Source organism: Leopardus geoffroyi, chromosome C1 (assembly GCF_018350155.1).
Source record: "Leopardus geoffroyi isolate Oge1 chromosome C1, O.geoffroyi_Oge1_pat1.0, whole genome shotgun sequence".
Taxonomy (NCBI): domain Eukaryota; kingdom Metazoa; phylum Chordata; class Mammalia; order Carnivora; family Felidae; genus Leopardus; species Leopardus geoffroyi.
In genome coordinates this window covers 120,374,482-120,395,754 of record NC_059328.1, presented here as the reverse complement: position 1 = coordinate 120,395,754, position 21,273 = coordinate 120,374,482, and the positions used below count along the sequence as shown (strand labels likewise).

The 21,273-nt window shown below is 42.0% G+C and overlaps 1 long non-coding RNA gene across 1 annotated transcript; it reads right to left on the bottom strand.

The window, feature by feature from the left end:
- Positions 1 to 482: 482 nt before the first annotated feature.
- Positions 483 to 2,276, bottom strand: LOC123598824. Its single transcript, XR_006712811.1, has 3 exons — positions 2,191 to 2,276; positions 1,375 to 1,525; positions 483 to 768 (listed from the first exon to the last, which is right to left on the bottom strand). It is a non-coding gene; the product is annotated as an uncharacterized LOC123598824 (long non-coding RNA).
- Between the last annotated feature and the right edge of the window lie 18,997 nt (positions 2,277 to 21,273).

Here is a 21,273-nt window from a genome sequence, read left to right as displayed (position 1 = left end):
ATGCACCATGAACGGATGAGTGGATGGATGCATGGATGCATGGATGGACGGATGATGGATGGATGGGTGAACGAATGAAAAGGTGTAGTGTGGTGATATTAGCATAATGTGTTTATCAGAGTGGCCACCAGGTGGCAGATGTGACAGGCAATGATTATCCTTTCAGAGAAAGGAGTTCAAATGGCAGCCACAAGTTATAATTTTTTTTAATTAACTTACATAAAGTGGAATATACTCAATATTTAAGTGAAAATTTGAGATCGTCCTGCTATTTGTTGACTTCTCACTTTGGATATCAGTAGGTCCTTAGTCTTTCCTGGAAAAGGAGCTCTTGGTGCAAAAAACGTATGTTGTATTGACTTGTGGTTAAAAAAGAGACTGAACACACGTGCTCATCTTTCTTTCTTTTGAAACCAAAATAAAATGATGGCAAAATTACGATTCTACAAGGACCAAGAGAATAGAAAGGGAGACGAAAATGCTATTGTAATCAGTTTATTAAATGGGTTATACTTGATAAGGTGCAAGCAGGGAACAACCTGGTTTTCTTCCCATTCATCTTTTTTAAAGTTGTTCTGCTAGATTTCCTTTCACCCACACCTGGATGATATCTTGTGCAGATTCTAAGCCTCTTATGGATACTTTTGTAGATTAAAAGAGTCTCCTATTTTAGGAGATTTTATTAAAGAGTCCCGCCAAATCTAATCTTCAATCTTTCATGTAATTGACGTCTTCTCCCCTTTCCTAGCTTGGATCTGACCTTGAATTCTGCAAAATGTAAGTAGAGGTTCATGGTCTATACTTTTATCTTTCACCCCTGTTCTTCCCCCAGTTACTAACTGATGCCTCTGTCCCTCCCATTAGGAGAGACAAGGAAAATTGTATTTGACTGGGCTGTTTGTACTTGGCATTGATGCCTCTGTGTGGCAGGTGCCCCAAAACTGACCCTTTATCAGGGGGTGCTCTTATGAGATTTTTTGCCCACTGCCTTGGGGGGCCTTTGGCCTTGCTCTGTTCTTCCCACACGTCACTGGGTGAACCACCATGTACCTGGCATCTCATGATGTTCCCTTAATTCTCCTTCCACATCCCCCCAGTACAAGCTCATTCTATTGGTGTAGAACTCTTGGGTGGGATCTTTTCAAGGTCAGCCTTTCTTTGCTGATTTCTTACTTAGTTCTGGGGAAAACTCATGAATCTCTGTCTAATCTAATTATGGAAGTTTAGGTCATTCCCACTCTGGTCCCTTCTTTGTTCTATACAGACATCTCCAGGCAGCCTCAGGTGAGTAGAAGGCACTAATCTCCCTGCCCCCACCCACCTGGCTCCCCAAGGGTATGGGTCTAATTCTCTCAAGGACACTGTTTTCCCCACCCTTTGTTCAGGTTGCAACATAGAGTAGGTCCACAGGCTTCTGCAGCTCAGCAGAAGCTGGCTGGGGGTGGGGGGGGGGTGGTGAGACGTTGGTCTCTATCCATGACAGGTCATTCCGGGATCTTGAATATGTTCATGACCTTTGCTTGGCCTAAGGGGTGAAAAGAAACACCTACCTTAAATGTTCACACCTCCACATGTAACTCTTCAAAAAAAAGAAAATCCCCACTCCAAAGAGTCTCTAGCCTTATTTGTATGTTTGCTTATTTATTTATTTATTTATTTATTTATTTATTTATTATTTTCACATCTGGGATACAGACAGGAGGTGGGCTAATGGACTTGTTTTATTGTAATATAGCAAATCCTATATGAATGGTCTGGTATCTTCCTTTGGACTGCGTTTCATACTAGACTTTAAGCCTCTGCCAAAACTCCAAATTTATTTTTACAAATTTCATTTAACAGCCTTGTGTACAATGATTACATAATTATCATTATAGACAATTCCAGATTATAACTAGATAACTAGTAATCACTAGAATCATTAGAGCTCTTGGAAATTTAAGAAAAGTGATAACTGAAATTAAAAATACAATAGAAGAACTGGAAGACAAAGCCCAGGAAATACCCAGGAGGTCAGACATCTCAACAGAAGGCAGCAGGAGAGGATTTTCAAAGAAATATTAAAGAAGTGCCCAGATTGAAAAGACACTCCAAGTGCCATGTATAATAATGGAAAAATGATCTGTACTCATGCACAGTTTAGTGACATTTCAGAACACTAGAGATAAAGAGAAGATGCCAAGAACTTACCCAGAGAAAGGCCAGGTCAACTTACAACAAAGAAATGAAGATCAGACTGGCATGATTCCTTCAAGTAACATGGGAAGCCAGAACACAGTGGAGTGATGCAGCCAAAATTCTAAAGAAAAAATTATTGCTCCCCTAGAATTCTGTCCTCTGACAAGACTTAATCATCCAGGAGGATAGAAGAAAAACACATTTAAACATGCAAAATGTACTTGTGAGTCATCTATGCCATGTTCATTCTCTCTTGCACCCTTTCTAGAATCTATTGGGTATAAAAATGTGCTCAGTTGATTTCTACATTTCCCAGCCTTTCGTGCAGATTGGTAGACAGGTGATCTACTTCTGAGAAATCAAATGTCAGTGGATCTATCCTAGGAAAAATACTACCAAGAGGTTAAGGCAGAGCATACACACTGTTAACCCTTTTCCTTTCTTGTCTTCCTGCCTGGAAAAATGACACAAAGCTGGAGTTAGAGTAGCATTTCCCCCCATGTCTTTACACAATCTTCTTGGCCTGTACATCCACATCTTTCTCCATTCCATGGCTTCCCACTTTCCAGGTCTGTTAACTAACCTTGAATTCTTCTCCTGCCCAAAGACGATTAAGTCCCCCTTTGTCAAAGCTGCTGACTTCATTGTCTTACTGGTGTCTGTGTTCCCAGTGCCCAGTAGAGTAGGTTTTCAATGACAGGGTTTTGAATGAACAAATGAACCAATGACAGAAGGAACATCCTCCTCCTCTATCACCTTCCAAGATACTCCCACCCTCTTTAAGACTTTAGCACTTAATTCATAGTTTATTTTCCTCACCCTCTCTTGCTCACAACTTCCATGACCTCAGCACCCATGAGACCCTTCCAGCCTCTGACTGCAACGTGCCGTGATTCCAAGGGGGTGAATAAATGATTCCAAAGCTCCTTGCATTCCTATTTTCTTCTTCCACAAGTCTTTATTGTGTCTCATCAGCACGATTACAGTACCTTCCAGCGCTCCTTCATCCTATGACACTGCCCTCAGATGTCTCATTTGAACCCCACAGCCCCCGATTTTAAAAACCAACTTAGTACAAGTAGCCTGTGTCCTTTGTTTCCCTGTCACGATCTGATCTCAGTGTGTCTTCCTCTCCTCACCTCTCACAACCACCCTAGATTTCTTACTTTTTCTCAATCCCACCTGCAACTGTCCTAGTGCCTTGCAATTGTTTATACTCTTCTCTCTGCCTGGTATTGCTCTTGTATTCCCTCCAGCCACAGCCCCTCATCTCATGCAACTGAAAGTGTACCTATTATCCTAGGACAAGTCTCAGTGCCACTTTCTCCCATGCAGCATTCCCCAGTGATGGGAGCAGAGTTAATCCCTGGAGGCTTGCAAAAGCTCTTTGCTATTATGTCTATTATAAGTATCGATTAGGACCCTTCATACCGTACATGGTTACCCGCCCACGTGCAGTCATTGAGGATGCTCCGTTTCTGTAACACTCACAGACTCAGCACACAGGGCCTGGCCTGCAGGGCACACTAAAAAATTGTTAGATGAACTGAATTGAGATTCAAGGAGCTCATCCCTGACAGTGATTCAAGTCTAGTGACTTGTGGAAATAGGCAAGGGCAAGGCATATCTGCTCCCTTGGGGACACTGCCTCATAATTATTTCAAAAGTTTTCTATTTTATCAAAGAGCCTTAGAAACTGCTCCTTTTCAAAGCTCCACCAAACTATTATTTTCCTAATTAATTATTGCAGTGGGATAACTATTGCATAAATCAATCCTCAACTTAGTTTGATCGTGATCACTAATGAAATAGATTGGAGATCTGGAGCCCCAAAGAGAATGTTTTCAGATGAATAATATATTTTATTTGTCAGCAGTCCTCAGGCTCAATTTATGGTGAAATTAACTGAAAGTGGATTGCAAATAATTGTCAGCTCATTGTCAGTCTGCATTTCCAAGGCCCTGAATAGATAGAATGACGAAAGGTAATTTCGTTTTTCTTCGTAATTGCTTCTGGATAATACCAGAGCCTTTGAAAGAGAGTGTGAGGCTGTGCATTTTGAAAATGGCAAAGAAAATGCAAAGCTTGGGTTGAATACCAAAAATTCTCAGTATGTCAGATGCAGCAGAATTAACATTTCTAGGGATCTTTGCCGTCGGTTCCACTAAAATTGTCTACAATAGATAACATGATTTTGGACTTGAGATATGAAAAGCATTATTTCACGTGCCAACAGTGATGCTTAGGATGGGGATCTGAGCCCAGGTAGCTTTATGATAATTTTTGAAAGGGGTTAAAAAGCAATAAAGCTTCTTTCAAGTGATTTATAAGGAGTTAGTGTAAGTTTTGGGGTTTGTTTTTGTTTTTGTTTTGGTACCTAAAATTGCCAGAAAAGAGAATAATCTACAGCCAATGAAGATGAATGAGCTTCCAAAGAACAAATACAGAAGACGAGCAGGTATTGGTGAAGGAAGAAATAAAACTTGGTGAAAGACTAGAATAAAACAACAACCTCAGCTTTCCGTCATGTATACTAGGAATTAATTAAGATAAAGGAGGTTATTGCTTGTCATAATGCCATAAGTCCCTAACTAGTAAAAAGTGCCTGACCACCGTGCTGTCAGACTTTAGATCACTACTTCCCACAGTGTGTTTCACTGAGTAATTCCTTGAATTGCTAATATAGTTTACCCCACGAAAGGGCTGTGTGGCTCAAGCAAGTTTGGAAATGTTGCATGTTGCTTTCCGCTCTTAGAGGATCATAATGCACATTAACGTAGGAAACCCCCTGAGAGGCATCCTGCGATAGAAAAACTGTCCCAACTTTGACCAATTATTTTACAAGCGTTTTTAAAAGTGTGACCAGTTGAATTTGTTTTTTATATGTACAAACTAACATCTTTATTACATCTTTCGATTAAAAAAAAATCCTGTATTATAAGCATTCAGTGTTACATTATCTCAGGTGTACAATATAGTGACTTGACAATTCTATACATGGTTCAGTGCTCATCATGCTAAGTGTCCTCACTAACCCCCGTCACCTATTTCACCCACCCCCTTGCCCACTTCATCCCTGGGAACCATCAGTGTGTTCTTTATAGTGAAGAGTGTGTTTTTTGGTTTGTCTCTTTTTATTCTTTGTTCGTTTGTTTCTTAAATTCCACATATGAATGAAATCATGTGGCATCTGTCTTGCCCTGACGGACTTATTTCACTTAGCATTATATCATCTAATTCCACCCATGTTGTTGCAAACGGCAAGATTTCATTCTCTTTTATGGCTGAGTAATATTCCATTATGTATATATACCACTTCTTTATACATTCATCTATTGATAGACACTTGGGCTCCTTCTATAATTGGCTTTTGTAAATAATGCTGCTATAAACATAGGAGTGCATGTATCTTTTTGATTTAGCGTTTTTGTATTCTTTGGTAAATACCCGGTAGTGGAATTACTGGCTATTTTAATTTTTTTGAAGAACCTCCATACTGTTTTCCACAGCAGCTGTCCCAGTTTGCATTCCCACCAACAGTGCATGAGCGTTCCTTTTCTTCCACACCAACACTCGGTTCTTAAGCGTGGTTAACTACAGATAGCAATGTGTGCTCCACGGAGCCCTGATGTTCCCATGGAAGCCTGTTTGAGCAATAGTACATTAGCAAACCACGCTGGCTGGTGATGCAAAAAGGTCTTGGTCTGTGTATTTAGACGTAGTCCATCTCCAGAGGTTACGTCTGAGTGTCCATGCTTAATCCTGTGTGTATAGCAGAGACTGACTTAGTGGCACTGCTGTCTTGGCCAGGATGGGCAGTAAGGAGAAGAGTTAGGATCTTTATTCAATGAGTGGTTTCCCTAAGTGCAAATTGGAGAGTCAAGTATTGCTACAGAGAGACCCTCAGTCATCAACCCAGCCAGTAGAAAAAGTACCTGAATTGAATATCCACTCTTTTTTTTTAAATTTATTTATTTATCTTGAGAGAAAGAGAGAGGGAGAGAGAGCACAAGCAGGGGAGGGGCACAGAGAGAGAGAGACAGAGCGGGGTGGGGGTGGGATCCCAAGCAGGCTCAGCACTGTCAGCGCAGAGCCCGACATGGGGCTTGAGCTCATGAACCTTGAGATCATGACCTGAGCAGAAATCAAGAGTCAGAGGCTTAACCGACTGAGCCCCCCAGGCGCCCCGAACATCTACTCTTTTCTAAGTAATCTGTGATATGTTTCCTCCTTGAAAGCCTCTCCATTGGTCTCAGAGCTCAGTGTCACGTCCTTAACACAGGTTCCAAGTGGCTGCCAATTCAAGACCAGGCTCACCTCTGCATGCTTGTCCCACACCCCTCCCTCTCGTAGCTCCCTGTGCCAGGCCTTCTGTCACCCTTTCACATCTCCCAGAGGTCCAGCTGTTCTCAACCCAGCACCTACCACAGGCTCTTTTCTGTGAACTCCTCTTTGAAGCTTCTTCTGACTTTCCCGCAGAGGCCATCCTAGACCCCCCAGATCAGATAGGGTCCCCTGTGGAACACTGTGATTTTTCTTGCTGGCACTTATTGCAAATGATTAATTATATGTGGGGATATTTGTTAACGTTGTATTGGGGTATGACATACACCCAGCAAAGCACCTAATCTTGAAGAATGTTTACACGTGCATAAATCCGAGGAACCACCACATGGATTGAGCTATAAAACATTGCCAACATCCCAGAAGGCTGTGCCTTCCCATAAATGATGCTCTTCTCTAACTTTTATCACCATAGGTTAGTTTTTCTGTTTTTGAACGTCTTACACATGCTCAACATTGTGGCTGTGAGATAGACCCAGACTGTCGTGTTTAGTGGTAATTTACTTTTTTTAAGAAAATGTTTATTTTTGAGAGAGAGAGAGAGGGTGAGCAAGCAAGTGCACAAGTGGGGGAGGAGCAGAGAGAGGAGGGCAGAGGATCTGAGGCAGACTCTGTGCTGACAGCAGCAAGCCTGATGTGGGGCTCAAACTCACAAGCCACAAGATCATGACCTGAACCAAAGTCAGGAGCTTAACTGACTGAGCCACCCAGGAACCCCTAGGGGCATTTTACTTTTATTGCTATAATATTCCATTGTATGAATATACTACAACTTATTTATTCTCAATATATGTAGCTCTCATCTTCTCTGTAAACCTCATGAAACCACAGAGGATGTGCCCGTGTTGTTGACTGGAAGGTTGTCGGGCCTTGCACAGTGCCTGGCAAAGAGAAGGCACCCAGAATTTTTGTGGGAAAAAATGGATTTTTTTTCATGTTTATTGGTGTTGGTGTTCATCATTTTTATAAGCTAACACAATGCTCTCATTTTATGGATAAAGAATCAGGACCTCAAACATAAAGAAATGAAGCTAACGTTAAAGCAAATCCACAAATGCAACCATATACAATTATGCAGATGTGTGCCAGGAAATGCCACAGATTCCCAGCAAACTAGAAGCTAGAAGAGGCAAGGGAGGATTCCCCTCCAGATTTCAAAGGGATCAAGTCCTTGTTGGTACCTTGATCTTGGACTTCCTGCCTCCAGAACCGTGAGACAATGAATTTCTGTTGTTTTAAGCCACTTGGTTTATTGTACTTCATTCTGGCAGCCCCAGAAACGAATACATAGAGTAGGAAGAAGGAAAAACACAAGCCTCCCTACTACCCTAGTGGCCGATGACACCTTTGTGGCACCCTTGAGAATGTGCCTCTCAGATATCCCACCACAATGAGTGCGATTGGCCACTGGCTTCAGGTGCCGTGCTGTGACCGTCATTGCATGTGTATCAGAGCTGTGTTGCCCGATGACTGAGTGCAGGAGGGACGCTTCAGAGTCTTCCGGGTAATTTGAATGTGAGGACTTCTTCCTTCTCCTTAATGTTGTCTGTGCGCTGGGAAAGTGGGTGAGGATAGGGCCGCAAGGGGGGCTGTCACCACCTCAACCTCGATGAATCAGATGATCTGCCAAAGAAACAGGAGCAGGCTGGGCCAGGGGACTGGTGACAACATGCTGGGGCTGCAGTGGCACCTGGCACCCCACACTGATGTTCAGAGCGTAATGGAGGAGGCCGCTTCCCTTTTCCTCTCTCCAGACCTCACCAGATTTCTCTTGTCACCCTGATCCAGAACCACACACGGAAGTGGATTCTGCTAAATGTATTTCCCACTTAGCTAAAGTGCCACGATACAGACCACTGTTGTTTGTACCCAGTGTTGTTTCTGCAGAGAAGTTAGTTCAGTGTCTTGCTTGGGGGATATACACCTGACTGCTGGTGTTCTGGTAAAGGGCAGGAGACAGGAGGGGCTGTAGCCCACAGTCACAATCCACAAGCCATTCCCTAATCTCTCAGTTTGGGGCACAGAACCTTATCCATGATCCCACTCTCCTAGGGGTTCCAGAGTCAAGACTCTGGCCCTTACACTGTTTCCAGAGCATAATTCTCTGGTTTCTGGTGGGAATTCAGAGGGTTAGTGACCCAAATGTAACAGATGGGGGGTGGGAAATTAGGACTGTGTCCAGTTGCTCTAAGAAAGGCTTCAGACAGTCTTCCTGTTATCAGCCTGGAACTTTTCTTCTGCTCTCCAAGCCACCTGGTGCCTCAGCCCTGGGGTTTTTGGGGTTCTTGGTGCTAAATCACTCCCATCGTTACTTCAAGTGTCTCTCTTCCTCCCTTTTATAAAGCCAGATACTTGTACTCCATGTCTTTTCCCACTTCCAAGATTTTGTGGGCATTTTCCATTTGCAGGTGCCAATTTTCGTCCACCACAGTCTCTCTTGTTCTGTTGTCCCTGTAGGTTAAACTTTTCTGATATGATTTTCTTACCATTTTAGTTGTGTCTCGGGAAGAGGTAGTGATCAATCTGTGTACTCAAGCTACCATTATAAACACAAGATTTTTCCTTTCTTTCTTTCTTTCTTTCTTTCTTTCTTTCTTTCTTTCTTTCTTTCTAAGTTTTATTTATTTATTTAGAGAGAAAAAGAGCACAAACTGGGTAGGGGCAGAGGGGGTGGGGAGAGAGAATCCTAAGCAGGCTCTGCACTATCAACACAGAGCCCGATGCGGGGCTCAAATTCACGAACCGTGAGATCATGACCTGAGCCAAAATCAAGAGTCGGATGCTTAACCAACTGAGCCACCCAGGCGCCACCATTCACTCTTTTCATACCCAGGTCCCAGGCTTGTTTCCCACCACCCAGGGAATTCTTGGCACGAGTCTCCACTGATCTCTTAATTCCTAGGTTGGTAGACTTTTTTCAGTGCTCATCTTGCTTCAATTTTCTGCATTACCCAGCCTTGCCCACACCCATTGCCTACTCCTGCCTGGTGGACATTCTGTTCTGTTCTGGGCCTCCTGTAATCTCCCTGATTGCTCCCTCAGTGTTCTTTCCTGGCTCCTCTTTCTTTTCTGTCTCCTTCAGTAACATTCCTTAGTGCTTTATCTTTCCTCCTCTGGCACTGCACCCACCCTCACCATGGTTTTCGTTACTGTGTTTGTACGGGTGGTTCTCAAATCTCGATCTTCGTTTGTGTTAGGTCAAGACTCCTTGTTGCAGGAAACAGAAACTTGATTCAAATTTACTTCAGGATACAAGGGGACTCTATTAGCTCATTTATGTGACCTCGGGCTCACCCAAGATGCTCAGAAGCTGTGATTGCTCAGAGACTTGTTTATCTCTGCATCTCTCAGCTCTGCTGTCCTCCACGTCGTCCTTGTTGTCACATCGTCTCTCTCTACATGGTGGCAAGTTGGCCGCTGGCTGCTCTGGGATCCCGTGGTCCGCGCGTCTTGAGATCCCAGAGGAGGAGGGTGTCTCTTTTCCCCACATAGGAAAGAAGAGGTCGGTCAACCAAAGAAGGGTGGGCTAGGGAAAGACTGGAGAGGGAGAGAAAGGCATATTGCACTCATTTTGATAATTTGATTGAGAAGGTCTGGATACAAGACACCGGATCTACCGTCCTGGCTCTTTGGGCCTCTTGTCTTGTGTCTGTAAAATGAGGAGGCTGGACTCCCAAGGCCCCTGGAGCTCCTATAATTTTTACTTTAATTCTAGGAAGAATGGATATATAAAATAGAACCTCTTAAAGGTGCCTCTGGTCACAGTCTGGGGGCAGTAGAGCATGGTGGGTAGGAGCAGGAGCTCTGGATTTAGATTGCCTGGGTTCTGCACATGGCCATCATCACGGGGTCTGCTTTGTGGGTGTGTGACCTGTGCAGTCTTGCAGGACCCCATGTGCAGAGAGCCTTGCATGTGGTTTAAAGCTCGGCTGTCGCTGTCTTGACATTCTTGACAGTTTTATGTTTGAACTTAGGTTTTGTAAGTGAAGTCCGACGAGGCATTGTTGGAGCATGAATGTGGGTAGAGAAGATGTGTGCAGTATGAGTGCCCCCTGTGCCTTTCCAGCTCCTTCCCTCACAGGGTTCGTGATGCCTCAGGAGCACAGAGTTCTGGTGGGCTCACACCAATGTGGGCGCTCGGTGAGACCCAAAATGCGTGCAAGTAAGCCTGTTATGTCTATGACCGACTTTCTGTTTGAACCTGGACTTTCTGTCAATGCAGAAAGAAGACAGTGGCATTCCAAGATACACGAGTGACAGGGAACCCTGCGGGATCGTGCCACGTATTATTTCTCTGTATTAGCCAGCCATTTTTGCTGCTAAGGATGACATGGAAGAAAAAGAATTATCGTTCCTTTGCCTTTCAGTCCTTCCTTCCTCATCTACAAGCCAAAGGTAGACAGCGTTGGTAGAATTGCCCTGATCAGGTGAAATAAACACAGCCGAGTTAATTTTGTGCCCCCTTTCCACTGTTCTTGTAAGAGTCAAATACATATATAAGCTACAAAATAACAAATTGTGTAATCTCAGTGATTTTGCATATGAGTTAAGTGTTCTTATATTTGCACTTAAAACTGATACTGCACAATATGAAAACAGATGATAAAATTCATACTTATAACTTAAAAATAATTTTTTTCTTTGCTTAGAATGACGTTAAGGAGCAAATAAAAAAAATCACAGCAAGGTGGGGAAAGACCAGGGGAGAAAGGAAAAAGCTTTGTATTTTAGTGCCTTTAATGACATTTTGCACTTGCTACTGAAATGAGAGACCCCACATTTCCATTTTGCACTGGGCCCCACAAATTACATAGCCAACCCTGCATCGGCAAGTGATTTTACTCTCAGTGCCTCTGTTTTCTTATCTGTAAAATGGGTGCACTAATGTCTCCATAACTGGATTGTTGCAGGATGAACAGTGCTGGGCATTCAGCAATCCCTCGACAAATGTGAACTTTCATTGTAAAGACAAGTTAGCAGAGAGTTTTATGACTTTATGCGAACCACACTAGTTAGCTCATTTCTTCTCTTCGACTTCATGAATGTTGGCGTAGTTCGAATCTTTCACTGTGACTTGAGCACGCTTAATTTGCCACTTAGACGATGCTGTTGAAATCAGCCGGCAGAATACCGTAAAGTCAAGAAAAATATTTCAGGAGGAAACACTGTATACCACACTTGTTCAATTCCAAATAAAAGTTGAGGTGAGGATTAAGCTGTTGTTTCTGTGAAAAACAAAACAAAACAAACCAAAAACCAAAAACCAAAAACCAGGAAGACGTTTCCCACTTCCCAACAACAGATGGCGACGTCGCTAAGCAAATGGAGGATATTGTTCCTTGTTAGAGAAATTCTGTGATCAAGTGTGAGGAAGCAAAGCTATAAACAACACATGGAAAACAATGAATATTTTAATTAGGTGTTAATAACCGAATATTGAATCCTTGTCTTCCACCTAACTCACCACAGTGTTATGACAACTAATTAATAAGTGATTGTAAAGGAAATGATTAATTATTTACAGTAATAATTAGAACAGCTTACATGCTCGTAATCATAAAATGGTTTTCAAAAGTAGATGGATGCAAAGCAAGTATTGTCCTGCTGTGGCGCCTCTTTGGGGATTATTTCTATTATCATTCCACGCTGTCTGGATTTATTAAACAGGTACCATTATGCATTTCTTCCATCAAGTTTCATTCCAGCCATGGAATATAAAATCACGTATGTGTATGTTTTAAAAGGATCCCCGGTCGTACTTATTTAAAATTATGTACATGAGGAGAAATGTGAAAGCTTCCTTGTGTGGGGGAACTCTTTGGAAAGATATCAACCATAGAACAAACCAAAACAAAATCCTGGACCAGAAAAATAAAGCCTCCCCCTAGAGTCTCTGTTTCTAGTGTCTGATTCTCATATATAAAAACAAAACTAAAAAGCAAGTGTATAAGCCCAAACCTCTCCTCCTCCTCCTCCTTCTCATTCCATATTTCAGATCGCTTTGAACTGCCTCATGTCTTCAGGATATAATGAAATCCCTTGCTCTGGAAGGAAGCCACGAAAGATAGATTTCAAGACCTTTTCCTTTCCTCTCTGCTAGTAGCAGAGCTAATGCAGTTTACTTATTAGATGAGTCACCATGGATACTGATATACTCAAGCCAAGTCTACCCAAGTGAGGGGAATTGGAGAATTGGGGCGATTGCCCTCATAATTTAAATAAACAGAGCGCCCCTCGTTTTTGTTTTGGTTACCTGAATTTTTCAGGTGAATGTCTAATTTTAGTTTTGAATCATTAGAGGTGGTTCTTGCCTTAACCCTCTTATTAAATTAGCTAGCAGAGCTTTGGACTGCTTTGCTGTGAAGCACCTTAAGAGCATGTACCCAAGGCAGATGTACTCCTGTGTTGTCTGCTGTATTATCCTTAAGTATTTCTACCCAGCATTTGGATAAACAATGGGAATAACTCAGGTCTAGGATGAGATATTTTTGGGAGGTAGACAACATTCACGTCTGGAAACGGTTGCTTAACTAGACCAGATATTTTCCATCAGACAAAGACATTCATAATGCCGTGTCCTCCCTGACAATATGGCCCCCAACATGTCATGCTCGGACCACATGTTTCTCCCTTGGCCCCAGTCCAAGCCACAACCTGTACTGGCACTTCCAATTGGGATTCTACGGCTGGTCTTGGCTGCCTCTCCCGATCCTGTCTTCTCAGGCCGTGTCCCAACTTTGCCAGTATGAATCCCCCACAACTCATTACTCCTAGCTTAATGCTGATGAGCATTCTAGGGAGTGAGTGCTAGGGAAGAAGAGTTTTGTAAGTGTAAGGCATGATTGTATTTCTGAGTAACATGGCATCGTATTATTGTTATTTAATATCCATATTCAATGTCTTAATTATTTAGCACCTTTTGTCTTTAACTCACTGTTAAGACAATTGTTAGAATTCAAAAAGAACCCTGGTGATGGTAAGTGCTATGGTGTGAGCCCCAGACGACTCTGATCTGTGTTTCTTTTCATATCGTGTGTTTCTGAAGACTGACTCTCCACTGTGGCCATCCGTTTTGTTCTGACTCAGCACTGAGGGCTCCTATGGCCACCTCATCTCTAATTTCTTCCCACCACTCCCCAGTAGGAGATAGCTGTAATGCATGTTCAGAGGTTGAGATTCTGTCTGATCGTTCAGTATTTTGTGGGTGGAGGGACTAGATGATGGAAATGGACACTGGCCGCGGGTGGACCTGAGATTGAATCTCATTCCTTCACTTCAGTGTTGTGTCCTTCGTGACTATATGTTACCTCCCCTGACAGTCAATTTTTGTTTCTGTGAAACAAGGGTCATAATACAGATCTTGCAGAGTAGTGATTGGAAATGACTTATGTAAATTGTCTGGCATAAGGTGAATGTTTAATAATGGTAGCCATTATTAGAATTGCTCTTCCTGCAACAGGAGCACAGATATTTTTATCTATTACTATTATGCTTCCTTCCTGTTTCTTCACCTTATCAGGACTTTAGCCATCAGTACTTCTGTTCTAAAAACAGAATGTAAGGCCAACACTGTGCTGCTGCGGCTCTGCCTTTAATGAATTGCTCTCTTGTTAAGAAAAAGCATGAACAGAGTAGTAATAATAATGTCAATAATAATCACACCTAATATAGATTGAGAATTTTACTCTGTATCATGCTTTGTGCTAAATGCTTTACAAATTGGATCTCATTTCATCATCACAATAATCCATTAAATGAACACTATTATTGTCACTCCTGCTTTGCAGGAGAGGAAAACGGGCTAAGAGAGGTTAGGAGATTTGCCCAAGGTCAAGGTCACACAGCTAAGAGTGGAAGAACCGAGACTTAAACTCCGGCCATCTGACTCTAGAACCTGGGCCTTTACCCTCTCTACTTACTTGTTCCTATGGGCAATATTAAGTCTACCATTTTGTTTGTTTGTTTGTTTTTAAGTAGGTTCCACATCCTGTGTGGAGCCCAATGAGGGACTTAAACTCACAACCCTGAGATCAAGACCTGAATTGAGATCAAGAGTCAGATACTTAACCAACTGAACCACCCAGGTGCCCCAAGAACAGTCTACTTTTAGAGAACGGAAAAGCCATCATAGGATGGAATGCACCCAGGGAGTGCCTTTATCTGAGTCTGGCAGGGCAATTTTTTAAAAAGGCAAATAGTTAACAGTAAAATATAATAGGCACAAGAAGGTGAGTTAGAAGTTCCCGTCATGAAACCACATATCCGTCATTTTTCTGTTTGAGTTTATGCCAGGGCCTGAATTTTCCCAAGTGACTCACTGCTGGTCGAGGGATCCCCTGCATCCTGTGAGCCCATTTCTCTTATATCAATCATTAGGACTTCGTTGTTTAAAAATCAAGGGATTTGGGTGCTGGAAGGGACGCCAAGAGTTCCATCGTGAACTCCAGAGAGAGGGTATGAGTTGCCCCAGATGATACAGCTGGTCCAGCTGGAACTCGGGCCTCCTCACTGCCATATTGGTCCTTTTTCCACCTTGCCACTTGGGGCCCCGGCCATTTATGGCAACAGGGATGGGAATGTAGGTTTTACAAAAATTCCGCCGGCTCTGTTTCAAGTGCCGAGTGCGTGCCCCTATTTAATACACATGTCCTCTCAGATACTTTTCTTCTCTTAATTGGGGCGGTAGGTAGTTACCCAAAGACATTATTGGTCAATGTGCATCTCCCTTATCAAAATGCCACTTTATGGTCTTGCTTGGAACCACACACAATATGCTGAGGGTCCCCTTTCTCCTACTGAGAAGTCATGCTTTCCCCCAAACTGGAGGCAAGAATGTTCGCACTCAAAATCCTGAGGGTTTGATTAGACTTTAGAGTTGGCCATACACCCTCTTCCTGCCACCCACTATACTGTGTGTTCAGCTAGAGACTCTTGTTTTGAAACAATGTCTTTATTTAAAACAAAACTTCAGAGCCGGGTTAGACAAATGCATAAACAGGTATTGGATTCCAGAGCAACTTCTTCGAAGAGGCAGCCTCCTACCCGCTGTCAGTCGGTCCCTGCTGAGTTGTTTGATGCATTCACTGCATTTTATATTACTTAATGTGCCTTATGTATCTGCCAATAAATCTGAAATACAGGTCACAGAATATGCAGCTCAAGGAAATCCATAAAAGTAGTAGAGAGAGGCTTCACTAACTGCATCAGATTGCCAAAAGCTGAGGTCATTTCCTCTTGCTAAAAACGTAGAGCTTCATAAATTATTTTTATCACCTCCAGAGCCAAGCAAACAGTTTCGCACAGATGCCAAAGGGGTTTCATTGCTTTTTTTTCCTCTTTAAGCTGAAAACATTTTTCTCAAGTCTTCTGGAAAATGATTGTGCTTGTTGTTTTTTTTTTTTTTTTTTTTTTTTTAATACATATCGCATGTATGTCTAGGAACAAAACCACAATGGCATCTGGTCAGGGTCTTCAGTGAAAGCGGCGTAGGTACCTGATCTCAGAAGAGGGTTCCGACCTGGGTTTAATTACTCCCCACGACTGGCAGCTGACATTGTTTCTTTAAAACATTTTAAGGAGATGTTAGGTATGCAGAGACAGTAAAAATGAGCAGCGAACATTCAGTGAGGAACTTTATAGAAAACACTACTGAATTAACTTACAGTACATTTGTTAAACATGAGCACCTCTAATAATGACATTTCATTTAACAATGCCCTTTGTCTTTTCAGTTCATCAGTTACCTATTTCAGTAATGAACTGTAGTCATACCATTCTGATTTTCTCCTAATGTAAAGGCTCAGCTCACTTCACTGCCAGTGAAGCATGATGCTGTTATTCAGTTCCTGGCTTAGGAAAAAAGCTATAGAATATATCACAATTCTAATTGGCTAACAAATATTAAACCCTACGATTGTTAAGGGCACCCAGCGATTCTGTTTAGCTTTTGATGGGGCTAAGTAAAATAAAGAAAGGGAAATGGTTTGAAGAAAAAAAAAAAAAAAGGTTAGTGTGTATACTTTATGAGCAGTAACCCAAGTATCCATTGAAAAAATATGAGCACACATTATATTTAATAGCTCAAATGTTATCTTAATTCTTTATCAACAATTCATGCAGATAGCTTAATACCAAATATTTTAGTAAGGATTAACAATCTGTGAAACAGAAGGTTTAGCAAATGAGAGACGGAGTGTACCTTCGGCTGCAAGCAGAGGGAAATGGAAGCTCCTGGAAAGCTGGGTCGTGCAGGAGACATTCTTTTCCTGCCAAGTAAATGCAGGCAGATTTGGAAAACAGGCTGTCTATTGCAACTCTGATTTCTCCTTCCTGGGGAAGGTAATGAAGCCTGTGTCCAAACTTATTTTTGTCCCCTTTGCAAAGCTTTCCTGAGAATGAAAGATAGGTGCCTCTCTTGTTTTCCTTTTTCCACGTGGCAGAATCCCCCAAAGCGTCTCCCCCCACCCCCCTTTTGAACTCACCAAAACATCTCATTAGTAAAGGCGAGATTCAGCTCACCGTAATCTTTCCCCAGCTGAGGCAAAGCTGCACAATTTACAATAGATCTTTGGAAAACTGCTTCTTACCGAGTGCTGCTGTATCTATAGATCTCTCTCAATTACCCACAGTAAATTTAGGCATTGTACAAGAGCAAATTTTACAGTCCATGAAGAGATGAAGTGAAATCTAGATGAAATTCATTGTGACAGATTCCCAGTTAGTGCTCTGATGTGTCTGTATTACAGAAGATAGACATTCTATTAGCATGGGAAGCTCCCATAATGGACTGTGAATCATCTCAGGTAATAGAGATGCCAAGCAGAATGACTGAAAAGCACTATTGAATTCCATTAGAGCTCTTTGTTTTTAAATCAGTCATTTCTTGTGAATAACCAACTATACACTTCTTGACCCTATCTCCAAGTGATAATTGTGGACTAATATCACAATACATTAATCTGAGTTACTGTGTGATTAGCATTTCGGTTGCTGGCTGATTGGGGGTTTCCTAAATGCAAAGGCCTTTTCCTTTGAACCTCGGAACTTGTATCACAAATCTGTAATGTCAGAAATGGCCTCTTCCACGGTCCCATGTTTAGTTCTGTTTCAACATCACTGGAATGCATTCCAGTGTATACAAAGATTTTGTATGGTGACTCTGTGACTTTCCGGCCCTTTTCCTTTAAAGATTTCCCCTGCACCAGGTCACACATCCAAGGCAAAATAATTAGCACAGAGCTAAGTCTATAAGGAAACCATTTTAAATATTCCTGGTTAGCAAGGTTTTAAAAAAAAAATCTTAAATGTGGAAAATAAAAAAAAAACACATTCTGCTGCATAAAACAGCCCCACCTAATCTATCAATCAAGTGTGATTGATCAGAGTTAGTAATTACTTGGATAATTAGGACAGGGTTTAGGTTTGCACAGTACTCTGAAGCCTTCGGGATGCCTGCATAATTACCACTTGTACAGTAGACCGAGTTGTGTGATTTATTCTGTTCAATTATAACATAAACACGAAGCGCTTAGGATAGACAGCCTGAATGCCACACATTTCTTAATTCATTGCATTTGATACAAATGCAGTAGCTTGTCATGAAGCAAAGCTCTCTGCGACCAAAAGCTCTGAAGTTCACACGTACACATTAAAAACAAAACAAATGTCTTCTTGTGCCTGGTGTCTTCCGTCTGATTTCCAAGGCAGGGGAGAGGCAATTTTGAAAGGGGACTGTGGTACCCAAAGTGTGGCAACATCAGTTGAGTTGCTTCAATATTCTCCCATAAATCCCCGGGGACATCTTTAAAGAGAGTCGACTTTACATCTTCTGTCTACGATCATCTATTTTCACATCAGCATGAACAACATTATCCTCATCGCGGGAGGACCCGAGACTAGCGCCTCAACACGAGGCTCTCTCCTTAATGTTGTAATGACAGGTGTAAGATTAACTTTGTTAGGTGTCTAGCCACTCATGCAAACTAAATTAAATTAATGGAACAAATTTCTCTCATAATTAAGATAAAAATTCATGTCAGCTGTAACCTTGCTGTACACTAATTATATACAAATGATTTATCATCTGCTTCGCCCAGAATATTAATCCTTACCTCATTGATAACTGCAGCCAGTGTTAAGAGATGAGAGTTGATTAACTATGACAGATTGGGCAACCACAGCCCTCAGTGCCGGCACAACCAGTGAAACCAATAACACTCAAATAGCTCTCCGAGTTGAAAATGCATTCCCATGGAAACAGATGCATGCTTAATGAAGGATACTGAGATTATTTTCAATAATGACTGATATTGGAACAGTGGGCAGAGCTGATCAATAACAATTAACCACTTAGTCTGCTAAAGACATGGTTAGAGAAAGCAGGTTATTTACACATTAGTGGGACCTTATTCGAAGACGAGAATTCCATAATGTCTCTATGCTGCACTGTTTCTCTGTTTTCCTGCCTGGGAGGGGTTCCACGGTGGAGAGATGGTAACGTGCCAAGCGCCCTCCCGTCGCCTCTTAGTGCCTGCTTACGAAATGAGTGATTGATGTTGCCAGCGGATCTTTGGATGCTCTCAAGATAGCTGCCAAATGTATCAAGGAAGCTCCAAAAGCAACTGTGACCATGAAACTCATATTGCTTTGTAGGGATTTGGTTTGGTGGAAAACTTTACTGCCAAAGCGTAACTCAATTGTACAGAAAATTCTTTTGATCTCTCTTTGTGTGCTCTTTTATTTAATTTTAAAGAGTCTGAGATGAGTTGTGCAGGTATTTCAGGAAAACTCCTGCTTTGGACTCCTGTCATACTGGCTGGGAAGAGCTTTAATAACATAAATTTAATAATAGATAAGGCTTTCAAAGCTATTTGGAAATTTGCACTTTTATTTTGTATTAATTTGAATCACCCCAGGAGTCGAGATCTTGTAATGCTAATTACTAATATAGACTCCCAGAATCCCTGCCCTGACAGTCAGCTTGGAGAAATCCCAACTCCCTGGGCCAAAAAGTGTTAATAAAAAGTGATTAGCTACTTAGGCCAAGTCCTATTATAATAATGCATTATATTTCCCTTGAATGGGTTATGTGTATTCTCATTTCTCTGAATGAAGAAAATGGTTGAGGGAGAAGAAAATCAGGCATTTCAGCTGGCATTGTTACTAAAAGAATCAAGGGGTTCCCCCCCCCCAAAATAGGAGAATGCTCCTTTCTCCACACTTCTTAAATTTTGACTCTAGATCTGAAAATGCAAATAAACAGAAACATACCCTGCATATTTGCCTGTCTAGTTCATCTATTTGTTCCATTATGCGGACCTATATTTGAACCGATGCTAGCCTCTGATGCCAGCTCTAACATGTTACATGTGCATTAAAAGTTTTAAGTTTAGGTGGAGAAAAGAGCATAGCAATTCCGCCCTTTAGCCCTGTGGAACAGACATTCCTTGCTTAAATCTTCAGCCACAGGGTTTCTGTGGCTGGGACTCCACACAGATGCTAATGAATTTGAAACAACATTTATGTGGCCGAACAAAAATGGATCCTAAACACCCTGAGTCAAGCGCAGCAAACAAGAAATAGGCTGACACATTTCTATCAGGAAGGCAACCAGAATGTCAAACTCTTGAATGATACTGGGCGATCTGAGCTCTGTTTTATCATCTCAGTAAATAAATCTAGAGATGATAAACAACCATAACTACCTGTGAAGAATGCTCCATAAAAATCAAATCTTAAATGGACATCCCCCCCCATATCCCTCCCATATCATTGTCCCCTCCCCCAGGAAACCTTTCGCTAAATCTCCAGGTGGGAATAGAACTACATTTAACACAAAGATAGTGATAGTATGTTTTCTACCTACAGGAACAGGAGTATTGGAAAGAAAAAAAGCAGCACTCTTAGAGTACAGGCTCCTTGTTTTATTTAGCTGTCTTATTGGAGTATCCGTTTACTGTCTTTCTGGGAACACCATGATCTTACCCCAGTGTTGAGACTTCCATCTTTACTGCAACTGAAAACAGCTACACCCCTATACCCTGGCTGGAAACGCCATAGAGGCAATTACCCTATCCCTATCATCTGAACAACACAATTATTGGGAAGATAATAAGATTATCCAGGCTTTTGCTTCTTAAAATTATATTGAGGAACACCGGCTGAGTACTGTTTCTTATGCATTCATCTTTAAAACAAATAAGGGAAGTAAAAATGTGCCGCTAAGCTAATGAGGACCGTGAGACAGAGCCATAGATACATTTTCTCACTTGCCTAATGAGCAAAGTGACAGACAGTGAAACAGTTCACACTTGAGTAATTCTCTAGTCATCAGCAACTGCAGAGCGCCCCCCCCCACCTCCGCCAGGGCTTTGGGGTGGGGGGTGGGGTTGGGAGATGTAATAAATAGACCCTGGCCAGAATAAGTTATCACAAAGAGAGAGGTCTTGGGGTACACTCCCCGAGGAAATTTAACCAGAAAAAAAAAAAAGAGTCCATTTAAGGACTCCATGTATCTCCAGCCATACATTCAATTAGAATTAAATTAAAACAATGGAAAAAAGAATCGCCTTCTCCTCTTGCAGGCAGCTGCCTACAGGGGGTTGGGTGGCTAGGAATCTGGAAGGCAATGACCCCTCCCCACCAGGGTCTGAACAGTGCTTTCAAATGGTCCAATGAAGGTTCCATTTCTGGGGAAAGCAGGGAAGGTAGAAGAGGGTAGGTACAGGCTAGGGGGTGGCGGGTTGTGTGTAT